At 32.8% G+C, this 5854-nt stretch overlaps 1 long non-coding RNA gene across 1 annotated transcript; it reads left to right on the top strand.

The window, feature by feature from the left end:
* Positions 1 to 648: 648 nt before the first annotated feature.
* LOC132720980 (uncharacterized) lies at positions 649 to 2772 on the top strand. The gene is made up of 3 exons (XR_009624410.1): positions 649 to 872; positions 1103 to 1214; positions 2681 to 2772. It is a non-coding gene; the product is annotated as an uncharacterized LOC132720980 (long non-coding RNA).
* Positions 2773 to 5854: the final 3082 nt, after the last annotated feature.

Below are 5854 nucleotides of genomic sequence, written 5' to 3'. Positions count from 1 at the left end.
GCTGCAAAAAATAGCTTTTGTAGGCACTAAAAGAGACTTTAAAAAGGATTTTGCCATTCATGAAATGTGCTTAAAACTTTGCAACAGAATGTTTTTGGTCTTCAGAAATGTAGCACATTCAAGGTAAATATTCTTATTGTTATCATTTTTATTTTTGTTTATAATTGTCCTTAAAATATAAACCTGGAAGTATACTTTCAAATGGTTCATCATTTTACAATAAGAGCTTTGTTTTTATATGAATTTTGGCCTTCTTTCACTTTGAACAGACTTGAGTGAAATACAAACATGGCTGACAAAGCGGAATCACCTTTAGGTCAGGGTATCGCATTGTAACACGGCCAGCGATTGGCTGAAAAAAAAGTGCAGGGAAAACCGTATGATTCAGTTTATACATGAGGCGATTGGATAAAAGTGGGGTATTTTTAAGTATAAAAACTAATTTAAAAAGTAACACTACAATGTTTTCTGAAGAAAATGAAATATTTCATGAGTCTCTGTGATAATTTTGACTTGGATATTTGCATTTATAAAAAGTGTATGTCAGTCTTGTGATCAGCAGAAAATTTCAAAGAAATGGGGGGTAATCCTCTTTGAAGTCATTTTGCAAAACATTTGGTTGGCTACCCCTATATAACAGGCCAGGCATTTCATTCTGCTAGAAAAAATACCTCTTTAGCATGAAAACTGAATTTTAAGGTAGGATATGGGACCATTTCTTATAATGTAAGTCTATGGAAATATCAATGTGAGTGTCTGACCTAAAGAGAGGGAAATTGGAACTGTCATAATTCACAGTAGTACTTTGTCTTCATTGATTACACCATGAAAAGCTGATATTTTGGAAGAATGGATGTTTACAGCCTGTCTAGGTATGAAATTTCATTATTTCAGTGCAACTGTTGGTGTTTACAGCAGATAATGTGTCAAAGGGGTCAATCTACAAGCATTGTTTACATATCATATGAACAAGAGTATTAGTGTTACATAAGAGTTAATAATGGTTTATATTTTCTTTGAACAGTGAATTTGAGTGATAATCAATTGGTGGTATGTTGATGATGAATAATGTAGACCTTGGTCATTAACAATATTTTTTCAGATTTCAAAGAAATGCTGTACATTGGCTATACACATGCCAGGTTTGAAGACTTCATGTATAACTTGACAGGACCTGATGTAAGCACATTGGCCACTTTTGATGGGTGTTGCAGGTATATCATTACAAATGCATCTTGTCAGGTTCAAAACTGATATATAATAATTAAAAAAGTTTAGGGTGCTGTTTCGATTAACTTTTCGACTTTATTTAGGGGCGGAAATTTCTTCGCTCGGCACTAATGTTTACCATTTTGCTCAAATATTTAAATAGAATGTCACAAATAAATTGCTTTTTTGTCTGTTTCCTATATAAGAATGTTTTGTGTTTCATTTCCAGGCATAGATAGCATTAAAGCTTCAAATAAATAGCATTTTAAGGCTTCTTAAAATTTACTCGGTTTCAGGGCATGAATATCAACACATACTTAGAAATTGAAATCCATTGAAAAATGTAGCATAATTCAGTTAGGTTGCCTCTGAATAGCCTCTTATTATGTGGTTAAGATGCAAAATAGTGATAAGAATTTATTGTTTTCTATTTGGTAATACATATTTACACACTCAGAATTGTATAATGCCATAGTTTTTAGACTTTATGTCTGTTTAATTCATAATTGAATGTGCATCATAATGGCCAAGGGTAGAATTATTTTGTAGAAAAGTTTTATTGATAAGTAAAAGTTGATCTACTTTTTCACACTCATACCAGGCACAATTATAACACAGCTTTAGTGTCTGTGATGTGTCTATAAACAGAAAAGGCACTTATTCTGGTAGATAAATGTATAAAAAGGGTGTGATTATGCACAACTTCAGTGAATTACCTCCCTTTATTTATTGAGAAACTTAGATAAGTGCATAAATTCTAGTTTCTGGCTACCTAAATGACAAAAAAAATACACATTACTGTCCATTCCAAGTACATTTTGGTCTGAAGAGGTGATTTACATGTTAAAACACCTGAAAGAAGGTTTCAATTGTCATATTTGACTCCAAATAAATGCAAAAATGACCAAAAAATGGGTGTAGAAGTCAAATTTTAGGCTTTTACTGTGCTGTTAAATCCAGAAGAACTTGGTGTTTCCATATATTGCATTTCTTTATATCCATGTAAGAGAGAGACAAAAAATATATAAAGAATTTTGGCATTTTATTGACATTTAGGCTTGTATTTAAGACTATATATGCAAATATTTGGAGTAGAAAAATATAGCAGGGCAGTTTTGAAATACCTAGTTACACCCAAAAGGTTGCTATGTGTGTACAAATAATGTGTAATCCATATTCAGGTCATTATACAGTAGTTATTAAGTATGTTTGCTAAGCTAAATCTTCATCCAGGAAGTCTATTGGTAATAAAATGTTGAAATTTGGGTGAAAAATCACTTATTTTGTTATGGGTGGGGTGATAAAATTGCTCCCTGCTGCATCCTTTTGTTACAAAATTAGTATTTTGAAGCACTTCTGTAATGAGAACAGTGTAGTTTTGCTATCTCTGTGATTTTTTGGAAGTTGTTACAAAATTGGCTTCAGAATAATGAGTTAAGTATAAAAATCACATGCTAAAATTCATTTTCAGAATATCCGGAATGCGGCATAACGGCGCTTGTTACAAAAAAGGGAACTTCAAAGTTTTAAATGACTGATGAATGATACTTTTATAATGTAAGTCTATGGAAATATCAATGTGAGTGTCTGACCTTAATACGCATCCGATACTGCTACAGTCTTGTAACATGCACGCTAAAATCGAAAATGCTCGGTCTATTTGTACTGTTATGTACGTGGTACTGCGTAACTGGGAATTGACGAGTCGCTCTTGGTTTTATATCATATTCCAGACATTAAGTAATGTATACAGTAATACAATGTACTCATAAAAGGGTGAATAAGCTACTCTGGAAAGGTACATCCCACTAAACCATTTTAAACAAGAGGGTCATGATGGCCCTGAGGTCGCTCACCTGTATTTAGGCCCCCGGACCAGGGCTAGTTTAAACCCCAGGGCTTTTATTTGAACAAACTTGGAAGACACTCATTAGAAGATGTTTCATGATGTTAAGTTTTTACTACACACATATAATGAAAAACAATGACCCCCCCCCTTTGGCAGGGCCGATTTTAACCCCAGGGCTTTTATTTGAACAAACTTGGTAGACACCCACAAAAAGATGTTTCCTGCAATCTAACCTCTAGCTCATTGGGTTTTTTAAAAGAAGTTTTTTTTAAGTTTTTACTATACACATATAGTTAAAAACAATGACACCTCTGGGGCGGGGCCAGTTTTAGCCCCAGGGCTGTTATTTGAACAAACTTTGTAGACACTTACTAGAAGATGTTTCATGCTTAATATCTAAACTCTAGCTATTTGGGTTTTTTCAAAGAAGATTTTTAAGTTTTTGCCACACACATATAAGGAAAATCAATGACCCCCAGGGCGGGGCCAATTTTGACCCCAGGGCTTTTATTTGAACAAACTTTGTAGACACTCACTAGAAGATGTTTCATGCTTAATATCTAAACTCTAGCTATTTGGGTTTTTTCAAAGAAGATTTTTTTAAGTTTTTTGCTATATACATATAAGGAAAATCAATGACCCCAGGGGCGGGGCCAATTTTGACCCCAGGGCTTTTATTTGAACAAACTTGGTAGACACTTACTTGATGATGTTTCATGCTAAATATCTTAGCTCTAGCTCCGTGGGATCTTTAAAAGAAGAATTTTTAAGTTTTTACTATATGTATATAGGGAAAATCAATGACCCCCTGGGGCGGGGCCAATTTTGACCCCAGGGCTTTTATTTGAACAAACTTGGTAGACACTAACTAGAAGATGTTTCATGCCAAATATCTAAGCTCCAGCTCTTTGGGTTTTTTTAAAAGAAGATATTTAAAGTTTTTTCTATCGGTTGCCATGGCAACCAGAGTTCTGCATGGAATTAAATTATTTGAACAATTTTTAAAGGTGACCACCAAAGGAACATTCCTGTGAAGTTTGGATGAAATTGGCTTAGTGGTTTATGAGGAGATGTCATTTAAAGTAAAAGTTTACGGACGGACGACGGACGGACGGACGCCGGACGAAAAGCGATCACAAAAGCTCACCCTGTCACTTTGTGACAGGAGAGCTAAAAAGAGGCATTTTGTTCATCTGTCAAGCACATGACAGTCAGAGGACATGGGCGCTATAAGGATAATACATTTTCCCACGAATATGATAAAAATAAGGATATTTTAATAGCAGGCAAAATATGTTAGTATATCGTATTTGTCACGTGACATAAGCGGTATGTGTTAATTCCGGTCAATCAATATTCGATAAATGTTCGGTAAATTCCGTGAGATGTACGCAGTCAGATGTGGATAAATTAATCTTGTTTACACTGACCGTTATAGCGCAATAGGGTGAACGGTTATATAATGTCTAAATGCCTTACGTGTTGTAAGATCGAGATAACGTAGAATAGAATAGAATAGAATAATTTTATTTCACCAATCAAGGGTCATACTATATGACATATATAATCACAAGCATAAAACATAAGGCATGAAACAAAATATATCAACCAACAAATTGTGTATTGTATGGTAGAAATGAAGACAATAAAGTAACTAAAGCTTAATTCGTATTATTGGAAAAAAAACAAACAAAAAACAAATAACACAGGCATAGTAATGTTAAAATAAGAAGTAAATAAATAAAACAGTATTAAAAAAAAAAATAAAAAAAAATAAAAAAACAACAAAAAACACTAATTACTCATTCGATATTCAAGTACAATAATATACATTCAATGGTCTGACAAATTTTTATTACTAATAGTACTACCTAACATAAGATTTCTTTTATTATAAATTTCGAGTAGGTATTTAGAAAAGACATTCAAGACTCTAGGGTCTTCCGAGGACATTAACCAAACAAATGTCTGCTTATTATTCAACATACAAAAGTTCTTATTTGATATTTCAATTTGTCTAAATAGTAGTTCTCTATTACTATCAAATTTTGTACAACACATGGAAAAATGAATTTCATCTTCTACAAGATTGGAAGAGCAACAGTTACAATACCTTTGATTTACTGGGATCTTTTTATATCTGCCTGTTTCTATATTCAATCTGTGTGCACTTACTCTAAACTTGGTGAAGAAAGTTCTTATATCTTTGTCCTTAATATGTCTAAAGTACAGTTCTCTACAAAACCTTTGTTTAAACAAAGAGTATGTTCTAAGTTTCCCTTCAGTACCTGAGATATTCAAACACCAGTTGGTTTGGTACATTTTCACTAACTTGAGTTTAACAACATTTACTAAGTTCTTATTGGTTAAACCAGCATCAGATATACCTAAATGCTTAAAACAATGTTGTACACAAGAAACCCAGCAAACTTTATTATCCGTAAATAATGTTTGACTTTCAATAAAGGCAGCAGATAGTAATTTGCTAACATTTCCACTTAGCAGTCTTTGATAAAACTTAACATAACTACATATTACATCAATAAATAGTGGATACCGTCCTAGTTCACCGCATACTGCCTCATTTGATGTTTTTTTGTGTACACCCAGAATATATTTTAAAAATTTCACATGCATCTTATCACAGGACATATTTCCAAAGGATTTCAACAACTCATAATCTGTTATGTCTCATAACGTATGTCCAGTGTTTTTCTTATTCATTTCAACATTTTTTAATTTATGGTTGTTCTTTCTGTTTTTAATATATTTTTTGCAATTTTTTGGTAAATACTA

The sequence above is a fragment of the Ruditapes philippinarum genome, unplaced genomic scaffold (assembly GCF_026571515.1).
Source record: "Ruditapes philippinarum isolate M1 unplaced genomic scaffold, ASM2657151v2 ctg16371_1_1_1_1, whole genome shotgun sequence".
NCBI lineage: Eukaryota > Metazoa > Mollusca > Bivalvia > Venerida > Veneridae > Ruditapes > Ruditapes philippinarum.
This window is presented reverse-complemented; position numbering and strand designations above follow the sequence as displayed.